Here is a 22152-nt window from a genome sequence, read left to right on the forward strand (position 1 = left end):
CACATCTCGTGAGAGTATCATCTAATAGCAGATTTTAATCAAATAGGAAATTTTGATAGTCACGTGACCCTAGAACTTAATATTTTAAAATTTTGTAAAAAATCAACAATTGCATCCTAAATAAACCCCAAATTCCAAATTTGAACCCAATCGGATCAATAGCAAAAAAGTTATGGAAGTCACGTGACTTAAAAAATTCAACATGTCAAATTTCTGTCAAAATTTATTACTTGCATCCTAAATAAAGCCCAAATACTAAATTTCAACCCAATCGGATCAATAGCAAAAAAGTTATGGAAGTCACGTGACTTAAAAAATTCAACATGTCAAATTTCTGTCAAAATTTATTACTTGCATCCTAAATAAAGCCCAAATACTAAATTTCAACCCAATCGGAACAATAGCAAATAAGTTATGGAAGTCACGTGACTTAAACATTCAATATGTCAATTATCTGTTAAAATTTATTAATTGTATCCTAAATAAAGCATAAATACCAAATTTGAACCCAATCGGACTCATAGCAAAAAAGTTACAATAGTCACGTGACCTGGAAGTCAAATGTCAAATATCTGTGAAAAATTAATAATTGCATCCTAAATAAACCCCAAATACCAAATTTCAATCAAATCGGACAAATAGGAAGAAAGTTAAGGTAGTCACGTGACCTTAAAACATAGTCATGTCAAATATCTGTAAAAATTTATTAATCTTATCCGAAATAGGTACTAGGTACCAAATTTCAACCAAATCGCACCAATACCAAAAAAGTTATGATACTCGACTAACCTTAAAAATCAATAATTTCAAAAAAATTTTATTTATATCCCAAAAGCAATGTTTAAGAATTATTAGCATATATTAATAATAAACTAAATAGTAAAAACTCACCTAATATCGAAATTTTTATTTTAAATTAAATAGATCATTACGACTGACCCGTGTATATATTCGAATAATTTTAATAAAATAATCGGGCAAATTTCATTTCGTCTCACCCCGGTATAAAGACACTGACATTTCAAAAAAAACGGCATTTTTCGAAGACGTCAAAATGTTTGCCGAATTTTCCTGGCCGCAATACACAATTTCCCCTATTGATATGCACAGATTCGGAAAGCCCATTCATTTTCTGATTCGGTGCTTCCTTTCCCTGATCGTTTCCGGTTCATTTTCATTCATAATTTTACAAAAAACCCAACCAAGTCCCGGCCACCTGTCACGAGCAAAAAATTTGTATCCACCATGCGTCAAAGTATTGTTCCCACCAGCCATTTCATCAGAGTTTAGGTTGACACCTCCAATTACCTGCAAAAACGCAAAAAAATGGACTTTTTTCATAAAATCGCATTTTTCGGGTACTTGTACTATCGCTGGAACCCTGAAATTTTAGTATGTGTTGTAAAACAAAATTTCGGATCTTTTAGATGATGTCTGATCTTTTCACCATGTACAGGGACGTGGCAAATGAATTAAACGCGAAAATTCGAATTGCTCAGAACCTATTAATGTTGGAAGATTGTAATTTTACATAAATATTGGGGTTATTAAAGTATTTAATGCCTGAGAATATAAATGGTCCAGATGCTACTACGAAAAAGTTATTAAATAAAATGTGATTTTCGGGTCGGACCTTCATGGGTAAAGTTCATTATTGCTCGCCCTGTATGGTTCCCAAAAATTTCGGTTATATGGCATATAAAAGGTAAAAGATGAAGTTATTTTTTGAAAAAAAAAATTTTCCCAAAATAAGTATCGTTTGGCGGAAAATCCCAAAAAACTGAAAATGCCAGAACTCGTAAAATAAATTTTTTACAAAAAAAAGCTCCAAGTATGTTAAATCTCTTATAAAATGAAGTCTTTTCGCCGAAACACTTTTTTTATAAAAATTTTTTTTTAGCCTCTGGAGAAGTTTGAATTTTTTTTTTAGTCACTTTTGTTCGCTTATAACAACTCACCCTGTATACCGATCGGGCTCAAAAAGTATACAGACACGTAAGCCCCAAGAACCCATATATCCTGAAAATTTCAACTCGATTGAACGCTTTAAAATTGAGATCTCGTGAGCAACTCGATTTTTACCAATTTTTTTACGAATTTTTGAATTTGAGACAGTACCCGCTCCGTTTGGTGGTACCGGAAAAAAAATTCGTTTACGGATCCATCATTCCCAATGTATTGAGAGACCCTATGCCAAATTTCATCGTTTCGCTAGCCATACAGCCAAAGATATGAATTTTTATTTCCAAAAAAACACGATTTTTCGGACCCGGGCCCCGCGTGCATAATATAGTCGCAGACGCTCCTATATAACAAGTATAGTCGCTTCGCTCCTATACTTTTGGTCCGTGGGGACCAGTTTGAAACCTTTAGGTCTTGTCTGTGAAAAGCCATAAGGTAATAAAAAAAAAATCAAAAACTATCAGGTGTACTTAGGTGAGTCGGGGAGGCTAACGTTTACCTGCCAAGGAAAGAGAGGACCAGTTGTTGGGGTATCATGCTTCAAAGAACCATAATTTGTTATATAGTCGCGTTGTGTGTCAATATACTGTCTTATATTTCAAATATCTGTGAAAGTATATTAATTGTATTCTAAATAAAGTCTGAATACCAAATTCGAACAGAATCGGACCAATAGCAAAAAAGTTACGGTAGTCACGTGACCTAGGCTGAAACTTAAATGTCAGTTATCTGTCATAATTTATTAGTTGTATCCTAAATAAACCATAAATACCAAATTCAGAGAGAAGTTCCCATAAGGGTCTATTTCTTGAAATAGAACAAACAGGGATTTTACGTCGATTTGTTTTAATTTTTCTTTTTATTTTGAAATGTAATAGTAATAAAATATCAAAAGAATTGAGAGGAGGAGAATAAGAAATAAAAGAAACCATCAATGAATTGAATCGAAGCTATAGAAGCCGAGAGATTAGTAAAAATGTGGGAAAAAACAAAAGAAAACTGGTTTTTTCCCACGGTATCATTTTTTTTTCTTAAAATAATTATTGACAAATTATAATGTAAGCCCTAAGTTGGCAATTTCACGTAAAAAAAAACCCAAGAAAAAAAAAATTTTTTTTTGGTCGAAAATCGAAAGGGGTATAACCATGAAAAATTGCGAAAAAATGGTTTTTATTTTTTTTTAAATAAAATATAACTCTGACAACTTTTTGTCTTAAACAAAAGTTTTCGGGAATATTACGAGGTATCCGTGCGTTAAAACGAATCGGTTCTAGCTATTATACAGTCGGAGAAAATTGAAAAAAACTATTAAACATAAATATCGAATTATCAAGAGCCCTATGGGAAAAATTTCAGTTTTTTATTTTTCTATCCTGTACTACTTCAGAGTATCTTTAAAAAGATTATTACCAATTTGACTCTAAAATGAACGGAAAACCTATTTCTTTGCATTTTTCGATTTTCGAACAAAATCCGGGGTCAAAATGACCATTTTTCCAAAATATGCTCCGAATTCAAAATTTCTTTTTTCTGGTTAAAGACCATTTAAAAACTAATAAAAAAGCTTTATGACAAAATTTTCCACGATTTATACGAGTGCCATAATATAAAGGGAAAAATTAGGTTCCATAAGAGCCTATGTACAGGGATAAGACAACCGGGCTTTTACGTCGATTTTTTTAATTTTTCAGTTTTATTTCGAAAGGCAGTTGTAATAAAATATAAAAGAATTAACAGGAGGAGAATAAGGAATAATAAAAACCATCAACAAATTGAATCGAAGCTCTAGAAGTCGAGATATTAGTAAAACTGTGAAAAAAAAATAAAAGAAAACTCGTTTTTTTCCACGGTAGCATTTTTTTTCTTAAAATGATAACTGACAAATTATAATGTAAGCCCTAAGTTGGCAATATCCATTAAAAAAAACCCAAGAAAAAAAATTTTTTTTTTGCTCCAAAATCGAAAGGGGTATAGCCATGAAAAATTGTGATTAAATGGTTTTTATTTTTTTCTAACTAAACTATAACTCTGACAACTTTTTGTCTTAAACAAAAGTTCTAGGGAATATTACGAGGTATTCGAATGTTAAAACTAATTGATTACAGCTATCACAGATTCGGAGAAAATTGTAAAAAACTATAAATCATAAATATCGAATTATCAAGAGCCCTATGGAAAGATTTCATTTTTTTATTTTTCTATCTTGTACTACTTTAGGATACCTTTCAAAAAGATTATTATCGATTTGACTCTAAAATGAACAGAAAACCTATTTCTTTGCATTTTCGATTTTCGAACAAAATCCGGCCCAAAATGAAAATTTTTTCAAAACATGCTCCAAATTCAAAATTTCTTTTTTCTGGCTAAAGACCATTCAAAAAGTAATGAAAAAGCTTAATGACAAAAATTTTCAAAATCTATAATAATGCTACAATATTATGAAAGAAGATAAGTTCCCTTTAAAGCCTATGTATTCGAACCGATGATTTTTTTATTTTTTTTTGAAAGGCAAATTTAAGAAATAATTTAACTAATTAAGATAAAAGGAATAGGGTAATACGAAATATTATCTATAAATATATACATATCATCTAATAGCAGATTTTAATCAAATAGGAAATTTTGATAGTCACGTGACCCTAGAACTTAATATTTTAAAATTTTGTAAAAAATCAACAATTGCATCCTAAATAAACCCCAAATTCCAAATTTGAACCCAATCGGATCAATAGCAAAAAAGTTATGGAAACACATCTCGTGAGAGTTGGAAGTCACGTGACTTAAAAAAATTCAACATGTCAAATTTCTGTCAAAATTTATTACTTGCATCCTAAATAAAGCCCAAATACTAAATTTCAACCCAATCGGATCAATAGCAAAAAAGTTATGGAAGTCACGTGACTTAAAAAATTCAACATGTCAAATTTCTGTCAAAATTTATTACTTGCATCCTAAATAAAGCCCAAATACTAAATTTCAACCCAATCGGAACAATAGCAAATAAGTTATGGAAGTCACGTGACTTAAACATTCAATATGTCAATTATCTGTTAAAATTTATTAATTGTATCCTAAATAAAGCATAAATACCAAATTTGAACCCAATCGGACTCATAGCAAAAAAGTTACAATAGTCACGTGACCTGGAAGTCAAATGTCAAATATCTGTGAAAAATTAATAATTGCATCCTAAATAAACCCCAAATACCAAATTTCAATCAAATCGGACAAATAGGAAGAAAGTTAAGGTAGTCACGTGACCTTAAAACATAGTCATGTCAAATATCTGTAAAAATTTATTAATCTTATCCGAAATAGGTACTAGGTACCAAATTTCAACCAAATCGCACCAATACCAAAAAAGTTATGATACTCGACTAACCTTAAAAATCAATAATTTCAAAAAAATTTTATTTATATCCCAAAAGCAATGTTTAAGAATTATTAGCATATATTAATAATAAACTAAATAGTAAAAACTCACCTAATATCGAAATTTTTATTTTAAATTAAATAGATCATTACGACTGACCCGTGTATATATTCGAATAATTTTAATAAAATAATCGGGCAAATTTCATTTCGTCTCACCCCGGTATAAAGACACTGACATTTCAAAAAAACGGCATTTTTCGAAGACGTCAAAATGTTTGCCGAATTTTCCTGGCCGCAATACACAATTTCCCCTATTGATATGCACAGATTCGGAAAGCCCATTCATTTCTGATTCGGTGCTTCCTTTCCCTGATCGTTTCCGGTTCATTTTCATTCATAATTTTACAAAAAACCCAACCAAGTCCCGGCCACCTGTCACGAGCAAAAAATTTGTATCCACCATGCGTCAAAGTATTGTTCCCACCAGCCATTTCATCAGAGTTTAGGTTGACACCTCCAATTACCTGCAAAAACGCAAAAAAAATGGACTTTTTTCATAAAATCGCATTTTTCGGGTACTTGTACTATCGCTGGAACCCTGAAATTTTAGTATGTGTTGTAAAACAAAATTTCGGATCTTTTAGATGATGTCTGATCTTTTCACCATGTACAGGGACGTGGCAAATGAATTAAACGCGAAAATTCGAATTGCTCAGAACCTATTAATGTTGGAAGATTGTAATTTTACATAAATATTGGGGTTATTAAAGTATTTAATGCCTGAGAATATAAATGGTCCAGATGCTACTACGAAAAAGTTATTAAATAAAATGTGATTTTCGGGTCGGACCTTCATGGGTAAAGTTCATTATTGCTCGCCCTGTATGGTTCCAAAAATTTCGGTTATATGGCATATAAAAGGTAAAAGATGAAGTTATTTTTTGAAAAAAAAAATTTTCCCAAAATAAGTATCGTTTGGCGGAAAATCCCAAAAAACTGAAAATGCCAGAACTCGTAAAATAAATTTTTTACAAAAAAAGCTCCAAGTATGTTAAATCTCTTATAAAATGAAGTCTTTTCGCCGAAACACTTTTTTTATAAAAATTTTTTTTTAGCCTCTGGAGAAGTTTGAATTTTTTTTTTAGTCACTTTTGTTCGCTTATAACAACTCACCCTGTATACCGATCGGGCTCAAAAAGTATACAGACACGTAAGCCCCAAGAACCCATATATCCTGAAAATTTCAACTCGATTGAACGCTTTAAAATTGAGATCTCGTGAGCAACTCGATTTTTACCAATTTTTTTACGAATTTTTGAATTTGAGACAGTACCGCTCCGTTTGGTGGTACCGGAAAAAAATTCGTTTACGGATCCATCATTCCCAATGTATTGAGAGACCCTATGCCAAATTTCATCGTTTCGCTAGCCATACAGCCAAAGATATGAATTTTTATTTCCAAAAAAACACGATTTTCGGACCCGGGCCCGCGTGCATAATATAGTCGCAGACGCTCCTATATAACAAGTAAAGTCGCTTCGCTCCTATACTTTTGGTCCGTGGGGACCAGTTTGAAACCTTTAGGTCTTGTCTGTGAAAAGCCATAAGGTAATAAAAAAAAAATCAAAAACTATCAGGTGTACTTAGGTGAGTCGGGGAGGCTAACGTTTACCTGCCAAGGAAAGAGAGGACCAGTTGTTGGGGTATCATGCTTCAAAGAACCATAATTTGTTATATAGTCGCGTTGTGTGTCAATATACTGTCTTATATTTCAAATATCTGTGAAAGTATATTAATTGTATTCTAAATAAAGTCTGAATACCAAATTCGAACAGAATCGGACCAATAGCAAAAAAGTTACGGTAGTCACGTGACCTAGGCTGAAACTTAAATGTCAGTTATCTGTCATAATTTATTAGTTGTATCCTAAATAAACCATAAATACCAAATTCAGAGAGAAGTTCCCATAAGGGTCTATTTCTTGAAATAGAACAAACAGGGATTTTACGTCGATTGTTTTAATTTTTCTTTTTATTTTGAAATGTAATAGTAATAAAATATCAAAAGAATTGAGAGGAGGAGAATAAGAAATAAAAGAAACCATCAATGAATTGAATCGAAGCTATAGAAGCCGAGAGATTAGTAAAAATGTGGGAAAAAACAAAAGAAAACTGGTTTTTTCCCACGGTATCATTTTTTTTCTTAAAATAATTATTGACAAATTATAATGTAAGCCCTAAGTTGGCAATTTCACGTAAAAAAAACCCAAGAAAAAAAAATTTTTTTTTGGTCGAAAATCGAAAGGGGTATAACCATGAAAAATTGCGAAAAAATGGTTTTTATTTTTTTTTAAATAAAATATAACTCTGACAACTTTTTGTCTTAAACAAAAGTTTTCGGGAATATTACGAGGTATCCGTGCGTTAAAACGAATCGGTTCTAGCTATTATACAGTCGGAGAAATTGAAAAAAACTATTAAACATAAATATCGAATTATCAAGAGCCCTATGGAAAAATTTCAGTTTTTTATTTTTCTATCCTGTACTACTTCAGAGTATCTTTAAAAAAGATTATTACCAATTTGACTCTAAAATGAACGGAAAACCTATTTCTTTGCATTTTTCGATTTTCGAACAAAATCCGGGGTCAAAATGACCATTTTTCCAAAATATGCTCCGAATTCAAAATTTCTTTTTTCTGGTTAAAGACCATTTAAAAACTAATAAAAAAGCTTTATGACAAAATTTTCCACGATTTATACGAGTGCCATAATATAAAGGGAAAATTAGGTTCCATAAGAGCCTATGTACAGGGATAAGACAACCGGGCTTTTACGTCGATTTTTTTAATTTTTCAGTTTTATTTCGAAAGGCAGTTGTAATAAAATATAAAAAGAATTAACAGGAGGAGAATAAGGAATAATAAAAACCATCAACAAATTGAATCGAAGCTCTAGAAGTCGAGATATTAGTAAAACTGTGAAAAAAAAATAAAAGAAAACTCGTTTTTTTCCACGGTAGCATTTTTTTTCTTAAAATGATAACTGACAAATTATAATGTAAGCCCTAAGTTGGCAATATCCATTAAAAAAAACCCAAGAAAAAAAATTTTTTTTTGCTCCAAAATCGAAAGGGGTATAGCCATGAAAAATTGTGATTAAATGGTTTTTATTTTTTTCTAACTAAACTATAACTCTGACAACTTTTTGTCTTAAACAAAAGTTCTAGGGAATATTACGAGGTATTCGAATGTTAAAAACACATCTCGTGAGAGTGATTCGGAGAAAATTGTAAAAAACTATAAATCATAAATATCGAATTATCAAGAGCCCTATGGAAAGATTTCATTTTTTTATTTTTCTATCTTGTACTACTTTAGGATACCTTTCAAAAAGATTATTATCGATTTGACTCTAAAATGAACAGAAAACCTATTTCTTTGCATTTTTCGATTTTCGAACAAAATCCGGCCCAAAATGAAAATTTTTTCAAAACATGCTCCAAATTCAAAATTTCTTTTTTCTGGCTAAAGACCATTCAAAAAGTAATGAAAAAGCTTAATGACAAAAATTTTCAAAATCTATAATAATGCTACAATATTATGAAAGAAGATAAGTTCCCTTTAAAGCCTATGTATTCGAACCGATGATTTTTTTATTTTTTTTTGAAAGGCAAATTTAAGAAATAATTTAACTAATTAAGATAAAAGGAATAGGGTAATACGAAATATTATCTATAAATATATACATATCATCTAATAGCAGATTTTAATCAAATAGGAAATTTTGATAGTCACGTGACCCTAGAACTTAATATTTTAAAATTTTGTAAAAAATCAACAATTGCATCCTAAATAAACCCCAAATTCCAAATTTGAACCCAATCGGATCAATAGCAAAAAAGTTATGGAAGTCACGTGACTTAAAAAATTCAACATGTCAAATTTCTGTCAAAATTTATTACTTGCATCCTAAATAAAGCCCAAATACTAAATTTCAACCCAATCGGATCAATAGCAAAAAAGTTATGGAAGTCACGTGACTTAAAAAATTCAACATGTCAAATTTCTGTCAAAATTTATTACTTGCATCCTAAATAAAGCCCAAATACTAAATTTCAACCCAATCGGAACAATAGCAAATAAGTTATGGAAGTCACGTGACTTAAACATTCAATATGTCAATTATCTGTTAAAATTTATTAATTGTATCCTAAATAAAGCATAAATACCAAATTTGAACCCAATCGGACTCATAGCAAAAAAGTTACAATAGTCACGTGACCTGGAAGTCAAATGTCAAATATCTGTGAAAAATTAATAATTGCATCCTAAATAAACCCCAAATACCAAATTTCAATCAAATCGGACAAATAGGAAGAAAGTTAAGGTAGTCACGTGACCTTAAAACATAGTCATGTCAAATATCTGTAAAAATTTATTAATCTTATCCGAAATAGGTACTAGGTACCAAATTTCAACCAAATCGCACCAATACCAAAAAAGTTATGATACTCGACTAACCTTAAAAATCAATAATTTCAAAAAAATTTTATTTATATCCCAAAAGCAATGTTTAAGAATTATTAGCATATATTAATAATAAACTAAATAGTAAAAACTCACCTAATATCGAAATTTTTATTTTAAATTAAATAGATCATTACGACTGACCCGTGTATATATTCGAATAATTTTAATAAAATAATCGGGCAAATTTCATTTCGTCTCACCCCGGTATAAAGACACTGACATTTCAAAAAAACGGCATTTTTCGAAGACGTCAAAATGTTTGCCGAATTTTCCTGGCCGCAATACACAATTTCCCCTATTGATATGCACAGATTCGGAAAGCCCATTCATTTTCTGATTCGGTGCTTCCTTTCCCTGATCGTTTCCGGTTCATTTTCATTCATAATTTTACAAAAAACCCAACCAAGTCCCGGCCACCTGTCACGAGCAAAAAATTTGTATCCACCATGCGTCAAAGTATTGTTCCCACCAGCCATTTCATCAGAGTTTAGGTTGACACCTCCAATTACCTGCAAAAACGCAAAAAAATGGACTTTTTTCATAAAATCGCATTTTTCGGGTACTTGTACTATCGCTGGAACCCTGAAATTTTAGTATGTGTTGTAAAACAAAATTTCGGATCTTTTAGATGATGTCTGATCTTTTCACCATGTACAGGGACGTGGCAAATGAATTAAACGCGAAATTCGAATTGCTCAGAACCTATTAATGTTGGAAGATTGTAATTTTACATAAATATTGGGGTTATTAAAGTATTTAATGCCTGAGAATATAAATGGTCCAGATGCTACTACGAAAAAGTTATTAAATAAAATGTGATTTTCGGGTCGGACCTTCATGGGTAAAGTTCATTATTGCTCGCCCTGTATGGTTCCCAAAAATTTCGGTTATATGGCATATAAAAGGTAAAAGATGAAGTTATTTTTTGAAAAAAAAAATTTTCCCAAAATAAGTATCGTTTGGCGGAAAATCCCAAAAAACTGAAAATGCCAGAACTCGTAAAATAAATTTTTTACAAAAAAAAGCTCCAAGTATGTTAAATCTCTTATAAAATGAAGTCTTTTCGCCGAAACACTTTTTTTATAAAAATTTTTTTTTAGCCTCTGGAGAAGTTTGAATTTTTTTTTTAGTCACTTTTGTTCGCTTATAACAACTCACCCTGTATACCGATCGGGCTCAAAAAGTATACAGACACGTAAGCCCCAAGAACCCATATATCCTGAAAATTTCAACTCGATTGAACGCTTTAAAATTGAGATCTCGTGAGCAACTCGATTTTTACCAATTTTTTTACGAATTTTTGAATTTGAGACAGTACCGCTCCGTTTGGTGGTACCGGAAAAAAAATTCGTTTACGGATCCATCATTCCCAATGTATTGAGAGACCCTATGCCAAATTTCATCGTTTCGCTAGCCATACAGCCAAAGATATGAATTTTTATTTCCAAAAAAACACGATTTTTCGGACCCGGGCCCGCGTGCATAATATAGTCGCAGACGCTCCTATATAACAAGTATAGTCGCTTCGCTCCTATACTTTTGGTCCGTGGGGACCAGTTTGGAACCTTTAGGTCTTGTCTGTGAAAAGCCATAAGGGAATTTAAAAAAACAATCAAAAATTATCAGGTGTACTTAGGTGAGTCGGGGAGGCTAACGTTTACCTGCCGAGGAAAGAGAGGACCAGTTGTTGGGGTATCATGCTTCAAAGAACCATAATTTATTATATAGTCGCGTTGTGTGTCAATATACTCTCTTATATTTCAAATATCTGTTAAAATATGTTAATTGTATCCTAAATAAAGCCTGAATACCAAATTACAACAAAATCGGACCAATAGCAAAAAAGTTACGGTAGTCACGTGACCTAGGCTGACACTCAAATGTCAGTTATCTGTTATAATTTATTAGTTGTATCCTAAATAAACCATAAATACCAAATTCAGAAAAAAGTTCCCATAAGGGTCTATTTCTTGAAATAGAACAAACGAGATTTTACGTCGATTTGTTTAAATTTTTCTTTTTATTTTAAAATGTAATAGTAATAAAATATCAAAAGAATTGAGAGGAGAAGAATAAGAAATAAAAAAAACCATAAATAAATTGAATCGAAGCTATAGAAGCCGAGATATAAGTAAAAATGTGGGAAAAACAAAAGAAAACTGGTTTTTTCCCACGGTATAATTTTTTTTCTTAAAATAATTTATGACAAATTTTAGTTTTAGCCCTAAACTTGTAATTTTCACAAAAAAAAACCCAAGAAAAACATTTTTTTTTTTTTGGTCGAAAATCGAAAGGGGTATACCCACGAAAAATTAAAAAAAAATGGTTTTTATTTTTTTATAAATAAAATATAACTCTGACAACTTTTTGTCTTAAACAAAAGTTTTCGGAAATATTACGAGGTATCCGTGCGTTAAAACAAATCGGTTCTAGCTATTATACAATCGGAGAAAATTGGAAAAAACTATTAAACATATATATCGAATTATCAAGAGCCCTATGGAAAAATTTCAATTTTTTATTTTTCTATCCTGTACTACTTCAGAGTATCTTTAAAAAAGATTATTACCAATTTGACTCTAAAATGAACGGAAAACCTATTTCTTTGCATTTTTCGATTTTCGAACAAAATCCGGGGTCAAAATGACAATTTTTTCAAAATATGCTCCGAATTCAAAATTTCTTTTTTCTAGTTAAAGACCATTCAAAAACTAGTAAAAAAGCTCAATGCCAAAATTTTCCATGATTTATACGAGTGCCACAATATAAAGAGAAATATTAGGTCCCATAAGAGTCTATGTATTTACGTCGATTTTTAAAATTTTTCAGTTTTATTCCGAACGGCAATTGTAATAAAATATAAAAAGAATTAACAGGAGGAGAATAAAGAATAAAAGAAACCATCAACGAATTGAATCGAAGCTATAGAAGTCGAGATATTAGTAAAAATGTAAAAAAAAATAAAAGAAAACTCGTTTTTTCCCACGGTAGAATTTTTTTTTTTTAAATGATAACTGACAACTTATAATGTAAGCCCTAAGTTGGCAATTTCCAGTAAAAAAAACCCAAGAAAAAAATTTTTTTTTTTGCTCCAAAATCGCCAGGGGTATAGCTATGAAAAATTGCGAAAAAATGGTTTTTATTTTTTTCTAAATAAACTATAACTCTGACAACTTTTTGCCTTAAACAAAAGTTTTCGGGAATATTACGAGGTATCCGAATGTTAAAACGAATTGATTCTAGCTATCACAGAATTGGAGAAAATTGTAAAAAACTATTAAACATAAATATCGAAATATCAAGAGCCCTATGGAAAAATTTCAATTTTTTATTTTTCTATCTTGTACTACTTCAGAATACCTTTCAAAAAGGTTATTATCGATTTGACTCTAAAATGAACAGAAAACCTATTTATTTGCATTTTTCGATTTTCAAACAAAATCCGGCCCAAAATGAAAATTTTTCAAAACATGCTCCAAATTCAAAATTTCTTTTTTCTGGCTAAAGACCATTCAAAAAGTAATGAAAAAGCTTAATGACAAAAATTTTCAAAATCTATAATAATGCTAAAATATTATGAAAGAAGATAAGTTTCCTTTAAAGCATACTGAACCCATGATTTTTTAATTTTTTTTTCAAAGGCAAATCTAAGAAACAATTTAACTAATTAAGATAAAAGCAATAGGGTAATACAAAATATTATCTATAAATATATACATATAATCTAATAGGAAATTTCAATCAAATCGAGCGAATACGAAAGAAATTTTGATAGTCACGTGACTTAAAAACATAATATTTTAAAAATTTGTAAAAATTCAATAATGGCATCGTAATAAAACTCTAAATACCAAATTTTAACCCAATCGGATCAATAGCAAAAAAGTTATGGAAGTCACGTGACTTTAAAATTCAATATGTCAAATTTCTGGCAAAATCTATTACTTGCATCCTAAATAAAGCCTAAATACTAAATTTCAACCCAATCGGATCAATAGCAAAAGAATTATGAGAGTCACGTGACTTTAAAATATAATTTGTCAATTATCTGTCAAAATTTATTAATTGTATCCCAAATAAAGCCCAAATACCAAATTTGAACCCAATCGGACTTATAGCAAAAAAGTTACAATAGTCACGTGACCCGGAAGTCAAATGTCAAATATCTGTCAAAAATTAATAATTGCATCCTAAATAAAGCCCAAATACCAAATTTGAACCCAATCAGACCAATAGCAAAAAAGTACCAATAGTCACGTGACCTGGAAGTCAAATGTCAAATATCTGTGAAAAATTCATAATTGCATCCTAAATAAACCCCAAATACCAAATTTCAATCAAATCGGACAAATAGGAAGAAAGTTAAGGTAGTCACGTGACCTTAAAACATAGTCATGTCAAATATCTGTAAAAATTTCTTAATCTTATCCGAAATAGGTACTAGGTACCAAATTTCAACCAAATCGCACCAATACCAAAAAAGTTATGATACTCGACTAACCTTAAAAATCAATAATTTCAAAAAATTTTTATTTATAACCCAAAAGCAATGTTTAAGAATTATTAACATATATTAATAATAAACTAAATAGTAAAAACTCACCTAATATCTAAATTTTTATTTTAAATTAAATAGATCATTACGACTGACCCGTGTATATATTCGAATAATTTTAATAAAATAATCGGGCAAATTTCATTTCGTCTCACCCCGGTATAAAGACACTGACATTTCAAAAAAACGGCATTTTTCGAAGACGTCAAAATGTTTGTCGAATTTTCCTGGCCGCAATACACAATTTCCCCTATTGATATGCACAGATTCGGAAAGCCCATTCATTTTCTGATTCGGTGCTTCCTTTCCCTGATCGTTTCCGGTTCATTTTCATTCATAATTTTACAAAAAACCAAACCAAGTCCCGGCCACCTGTCACGAGCAAAAAATTTGTATCCACCATGCGTCAAAGTATTGTTCCCACCAGCCATTTCATCAGAGTTTAGGTTGACACCTCCAATTACCTGCAAAAACGCAAAAAAATGGACTTTTTTCATAAAATCGCATTTTTCGGGTACTTGTACTATCGCTGGAACCCTGAAATTTTAGTATGTGTTGTAAAACAAAATTTCGAATCCTTTAGATGTTGTTTGATCTTTTCACCATGTACAGGGACGCGGCAAATGAATTAAACGCGAAAATTCGAATTGCTCAGAACCTATTAAAGTTGGAAGATTGTAATGTTACACAAATAATCGGGTTATTAAAGTATTTAATGCCTGAGAATATAAATGGTCCAGGTGCCACCACTAAAAAGTTATTAAATAAAATGTGATTTTCGGGTCGGACCTTCATGGGTAAAGTACATTATTGCTCGCCCTGTATGGTTCCCAAAAATTTTGGTTATATGGCATATGAAAGGTAAAAGATGAAGTTATTTTTTGAAAAAAAAATTTTTCTCAAAATAAGTATCGTTTGGCGGAAAATTCCAAAAAACTGAAAATGCCAGAACTCGTAAAATAATTTTTTTACAAAAAAAAGCTCCAAGTATGTCAAATCTCTTATAAAACGAAGTCTTTTCGCCGAAACACTTTTTTTATAAAAATTTTTTTTTAGCCTCTGGAGAAGTTTGAATTTTTTTTTTAGTCACTTTTGTTCGCTTATAACAACTCACCCTGTATACCGATCTGGCCCAAAAAGTATACAGTTCTTAAGCCCCCACCGACCCTTATGTCCTAAAAATTTAAAGTTTTTTAAAGGCTTTTTATTTGAGTTCTCGCGTCTGAAAGGAATTTGACCCGTTTTTTTACGAATTTTTGACTTTGAGACAGTACCGCTCCGTTTGGTGGTACCGGAAAAAAAATTCGTTTACGGATCCATCATTCCCAATGTATTGAGAGGCCCTATGCCAAATTTCATCGTTTCGCTAGCCATACAGCCAAAGATATAAATTTTTATTTCCAAAAAAACACGATTTTTCGGGCCCGGGCTCGCGTGCATAATATAGTCGCAGACGCTCCTATATAACAAGTATAGTCGCTTCGCTCCTATACTTTTGGTCCGTGGGGACCAGTTTGGAACCTTTAGGTCTTGTCAGTGATGGGCCTTAGAGGATTTCTTAAAAAAAATCGCAAATTATCAGGTGTACTTAGGTGAGGCTAACGTTTATCTGCCAAGGAAAGAGAGGACCAGTTGTTGGGGTATCATGCTTCAAAGAACCATAATTTGTTATATAGTCGCGTTGTGTGTCAATATACTGTCTTATATTTCAAATATCTGTGAAAGTATATTAATTGTATTCTAAAAAAAGCCTGAATACCAAATTCGAACAGAATCGGACCAATAGCAAAAAAGTTACGGTAGTCACGTGACCTAGGCTGAAACTTAAATGTCATAATTTATTAGTTGTATCCTAAATAAACCATAAATACCAAATTCAGAGAGAAGTTCCCATAAGGGTCTATTTATTTAAATAGAACAAACAGGGATTTTACGTCGATTTGTTTCAATTTTTCTTTTTATTTTGAAATGTAATAGTAATAAAATATCAAAAGAATTGACAGGAGGAGAATAAGAAATAAAAGAAACCATCAACGAATTGAATCGAAGCTATAGAAGCCGAGATATAAGTAAAAATGTGGGAAAAACAAAAGAAAACTGGTTTTTTCCCACGGTATAATTTTTCTTCTTAAAATAATTTATGACAAATTTTAGTTTTAGCCCTAAACTTGTAATTTTCACAAAAAAAACCCTAGAAAAAAACATTTTTTTTTTTGGTCGAAAATCGAAAGGGGTATACCCACGAAAAATTAAAAAAAAATGGTTTTTATTTTTTTCTAAATAAAATATAACTCTGACAACTTTTTGTCTTAAACAAAAGTTTTCGGGAATATTACGAGGTATCCGTGCGTTAAAACGAATTGATTCTAGCTATCACAGAATCGGAGAAAATTGTAAAAAACTATTAATCATAAATATCGAAATATCAAGAGCCCTATGGAAAAATTTAAATTTTTTATTTTTCTATCCTGTACTACTTCAGAGTATCTTTAAAAAAGATTATTACCAATTTGACTCTAAAATAAACAGAAAACCTATTTCTTTGCATTTTTCGATTTTCGAACAAAATCCGGGGTCAAAATGAAAATTTTTCAAAACATGCTCCAAATTCAAAATTTCTTTTTTCTGGCTAAAGACCATTCAAAAAGTAATGAAAAAGCCTTATGACAAAATTTTTCAAAATCTATAATAATGCTACAATATTACGAAAGAAGATAAGTTCCCTTTAAAGCCTATGTATTCGAACCGATGATTTTTTAATTTTTTTTTTAAAGGCAAATTTAAGAAATAATTTAACTAATTAAGATAAAAGGAATAGGGTAATACAAAATATTATCTACAAATATATACATATCATCTAATAGCAAATTTCAATCGAATAGGAAATGTTGATAGTCACGTGACTCTAGAACTTAATATTTTAAAATTATGTAAGAAATCAACAATTGCATCCTAAATAAACCCCAAATTCCAAATTTGAACCCAATCGGATCAATAGCAAAAAAGTTATGAAAGTCACGTGACTTTAAAATTCAATATGTCAAATTTCTGTCAAAATGTATTACTGGCATCTTAAATAAAGCCCAAATACTAAATTTCAACCCAATCGGATCAATAGCAAAAGAGTTATGAAAGTCACGTGACTTTAAAATATAATTTGTCAATTATCTGTTAAAATTTATTAATTGTGTCCTAAATAAAGCATAAATACCAAATTTGAACCCAATCGGACTCATAGCAAAAAAGTTACAATAGTCACGTGACCCGGAAGTCAAATGTCAAATATCTGTCAAAAATTAATAATTGCATCCTAAATAAAGCCCAAATACCAAATTTGAACCCAATCAGACCAATAGCAAAAAAGTTACAATAGTCACGTGACCTGGAAGTCAAATGTCAAATATCTGTGAAAAATTCATAATTGCATCCTAAATAAACCCCAAATACCAAATTTCAATCAAATCGGACAAATAGGAAGAAAGTTAAGGTAGTCACGTGACCTTAAAACATAGTCATGTCAAATATCTGTAAAAATTTATTAATCTTATCCGAAATAGGTACTAGGTACCAAATTTCAACCAAATCGCACCAATACCAAAAAAGTTATGATACTCGACTAACCTTAAAAATCAATAATTTCAAAAAATTTTTATTTATATCCCAAAAGCAATGTTTAAGAATTATTAACATATATTAATAATAAACTAAATAGTAAAAACTCACCTAATATCGAAATTTTTATTTTAAATTAAATAGATCATTACGACTGACCCGTGTATATATTCGAATAATTTTAATAAAATAATCGGGCAAATTTCATTTCGTCTCACCCCGGTATAAAACCACTGACATTTCAAAAAAACGGCATTTTTCGAAGACGTCAAAATGTTTGTCGAATTTTCCTGGCCGCAATACACAATTTCCCCTATTGATATGCACAGATTCGGAAAGCCCATTCATTTTCTGATTCGGTGCTTCCTTTCCCTGATCGTTTCCGGTTCATTTTCATTCATAATTTTACAAAAAACCCAACCAAGTCCCGGCCACCTGTCACGAGCAAAAAATTTGTATCCACCATGCGTCAAAGTATTGTTCCCACCAGCCATTTCATCAGAGTTTAGGTTGACACCTCCAATTACCTGCAAAAACGCAAAAAAATGGACTTTTTTCATAAAATTGCATTTTTCGGGTACTTGTACTATCGCTGGAACCCTGAAATTTTAGTATGTGTTGTAAAACAAAATTTCGGATCTTTTAGATGATGTCTGATCTTTTCACCATGTACAGGGACGTGGCAAATGAATTAAACGCGAAAATTCGAATTGCTCAGAACCTAATTATGTTGGAAGATTGTAAGTTTACACAAATAATGGGGTTAATAAAGTATTTAATGCCTGAGAATATAAATGGTCCAGGTGCCACTGCGAAAAAGTTATTAAATAAAATGTGATTTTTGAGTCGGACCTTCATGGGTAAAGTTCATTATTGCTCGCCCTGTATGGTTCCCAAAAATTTCGGTTATATGGCATATGAAAGGTAAAGGATAAAGTTATTTTTTGAAAAAAAAATTTTTCCCATAATAAGTATCGTTTGGCGGGAAATCCCAAAAAACTGAAAATGCTAGAACTCGTAAAATAAATTTTTTACAAAAAAAAGCTCCAAGTATGTTAAATCTCTTATAAAATGAAGTCTTTTCGCCGAAACACTTTTTTTATAAAAATTTTTTTTTAGCCTCTGGAGAAGTTTGAATTTTTTTTTTAGTCACTTTTGTTCGCTTATAACAACTCACCCTGTATACCGATCTGGCCCAAAAAGTATACAGTTCTTAAGCCCCCACCGACCCTTATGTCCTAAAAATTTAAAGTTTTTTAAAGGCTTTTTATTTGAGTTCTCGCGTCTGAAAGGAATTTGACCCGTTTTTTTACGAATTTTTGACTTTGAGACAGTACCGCTCCGTTTGGTGGTACCGGAAAAAAAAATCGTTTACGGATCCATCATTCTCAATGTATTGAGAGACCCTATGCCAAATTTCATCGTTTCGCTAACCATACAGCCAAAGATATGAATTTTTATTTCCAAAAAAACACGATTTTTCGGGCCCGGGCTCGCGTGCATAATATAGTCGCAGACGCTCCTATATAACAAGGTTAAGCAATGAGTTAATATAAATAAAAAAAGAATTGGAGCTAATACTGTTCCTTCTGGTACTCCAATTTTTATTAACTCTGGGTCGTTAAATATATCATTCATTTTTAGGTACTGTTTATTCACTATCTTCGAAGTAATTTTCAATTAGCTATAATGTCTATAATTGAAAAATTTTTTAGAGAACTTATTTTTCTTTTTATCTCAGTTCCTAGATTTATAAAGTAAGAGTTACAATTGTTGGCCATTTCCTTTGTTTGATAAAAATGTCTCGTTTTTATTGTGTAATTAATTTTTTGTCCATTCTATTGTTTGTTGCATCCTTCATAATTTGATAGATTTTCTTATATAAAAATTTTTGGCGCCAAGTGAACATTTGGTGTTTCCATAGTTTCTGTCCAATCTGTCTTTTTCATTCAAAGTTAAGAGTTTTTCCTATAGTCTGTTATTTGATATGTTTTATTCTGTAACCTGCGAATTTGACTTCCTTCAGTTACAATTTGTAACATGACTGGCGAATAATCCGTTGTATGAGTGTCGAGTATAAATGATTAAATACAAGTTTTATCTTTAGTTTTTACAAAAAGATGGTCGATACACGTTTTAGTCTTATTACCGTAGTTTCCCCTAACTTTAGTCCTAAAGCGCAACTATGGTCCAAAGACCGCGTAAATTAAAAAAAAAACCATGTGTATGTTATCCCCACTTAAACGAACGAAAAATGCAGCTACGCGCAAAGGCAACTATTGAAACCGCCTAGAGAAGTTGTTCCAGTTGCCGTCCGCGTGGTCCCAGACGCAGAGCGATTACAAGATCAAACGGCTCAGTTAAGTGTGATTTTCATAACCTGCGAACTTTGTGCTGTCCATCCCTTACGGTAAAGATTTTCCTTATATACTTTTTCCTGTATATTTATTTATATGTTTCTGCTTATTAAAGATGTTTGAAATTGATATAACCTTAATTTATTTTTTTAAATATTTTTGTTTACGAAAAATGGCAACTTGGAACCTAACAATGACCACTGAACCATTGTTGGAAACTTGTGGACCATTGTTGGGATACAGTTTCTTAAAGATTAATATTAACCTATTATAGGTGCCAGACTATTGTTATGTGCCAAAAAATAAAACATTGCATTTTTTAGCTTTTAAAAAACAAATTATTGCATTTTTATTCTTTTTCAGATGCCTAGATCAAAATTGGAACGTAGAAAAGTAGGGGCGAGGCCCTATATCCCCTATTCCGAAAAGGTTTTGGAGCAGTGCATTGGAGATATAAAAAATGGAAAATGTCTCAAAGAAAAGCTTCAGAGACCTATAAAAAATAACTGTATAAACCCACCAGGACGGAAATGCGTTTTTACTAAGGAAGAAGAACAGTATTTTGTTCAACACTGTATTGTGTTGTGTGAGTTTGGCTTTCCCGTGACTCCATTTGATTTAAGATGTATTATTAAGATGTATTTGGATAGTACCGGGCGCAATGAATCAAGGTTTCAAAATAATTTTCTGGGAAAACGTTGGATGGAAGGCTTTTTACTGCGGAGAAAAGAGGATTTGTCGAAGAGGCTTTGTAGTTACATTAAGAGATGCCGAGCTGCTGTCGATGATCAAATTATAAACAAATATTTTGATCAGTTAGAAGCCGAAGTTCAAGGGGTTCCTATAACAGCGATATTTAACTACGACGAAACTAATCTGGTAGATGATCCTGGCAAGAAAACTGTTTTAAGTAAGCGAGGCTGCAAATATCCGGAACAAATTAAAAATTCCACTAAAGCGGTAGTTTCTATTATGATATGTGGCAATGCTGCAGGTGAATTATGTCCTCCATATGTTAACTATAAGGCCGAAAAAATGTGGGATACGTGGACCGAAGGTGGACCTGCAGGAACCAGATATAATAGAAGTAAAAGTGGATGGTTTGATGAATCTAGCTTTGAGGACTGGTTTATGTCAATTCTACTTCCCATGATAAAGCGCAGTAGATTTGAATAATCTGTCATGATCGGAGATAATTTAAGCTCACATATAAGTCCCAAGGTTATTAAATTATACGAAAAACATAACATTGCCTTTGTAGCATTGCCACCAAACTCGACTCACTTAACTCAGCCGCTGGATATTTCTTTTTTCCGACCTTTTAAAATTCATTGGCGAAAAGTGTTGGATGAGTGGAAAAGCTCTTCTGCTGGAAGAAGACATCCTACAGTCCCTAAAGACGTTTTTCCATCCCTTTTAAACGAATTGTTTGGGAGAACAAAAGAAAATGCTGCAACCAATTTACAGTCTGGTTTTAGAAAAACAGGGTTTTTTCCTTTGAGTCGGGATCAGGTTTTAGCTAGACTTCCCAGCAGCAACAGGGTTAATGAGTCTTCTTAAATCGTTTACGGCTTTTCTTGAAAATGTCAGAATATCAGAAACTGTTCCCCGGATTATCAGGAAAAAGAAAAAATTAAATGTTGAGCCAGGCAAAAGTATAGGACCAGATGATATCAACGAGTCTAGTACTTCTGGAACAGAAAAAAAGAAAAAAAGTAAGCAGCTTAATAAATTTGCATTGAGTGATTCAGAGGAAGAAA

General features: G+C 31.4%; 2 long non-coding RNA genes across 3 annotated transcripts in view; one reads left to right on the forward strand and one right to left on the reverse strand.

Annotated features, from left to right (window-relative positions):
• The window catches only part of LOC126733630 (uncharacterized), a 21373-nt gene extending 15420 nt beyond the window's left edge, over positions 1-5953 (forward strand). The window contains exon 3 of the long non-coding RNA XR_007659793.1: positions 5844-5953. This is a non-coding gene — a long non-coding RNA (uncharacterized LOC126733630). The remainder of the gene's footprint in view (positions 1-5843) is intronic.
• LOC126733631 (uncharacterized) overlaps positions 1-19038 on the reverse strand; it is a 30317-nt gene extending 11279 nt beyond the window's left edge. The window contains exons 1-2 of one of the 2 annotated variants that reach the window (XR_007659794.1): positions 18888-19038; positions 5935-6187 (exon numbers count right to left, since the gene is read on the reverse strand). This is a non-coding gene — a long non-coding RNA (uncharacterized LOC126733631). Of the gene's footprint in view, positions 1-5934; positions 6188-18887 lie in introns of those variants that run through there. The other variant, XR_007659795.1, reaches the window with a different exon arrangement.
• Between the last annotated feature and the right edge of the window lie 3114 nt (positions 19039-22152).

The sequence above is a fragment of the Anthonomus grandis genome, chromosome 2, assembly GCF_022605725.1.
Source record: "Anthonomus grandis grandis chromosome 2, icAntGran1.3, whole genome shotgun sequence".
NCBI classification, from domain to species: Eukaryota; Metazoa; Arthropoda; class Insecta; order Coleoptera; family Curculionidae; genus Anthonomus; species Anthonomus grandis.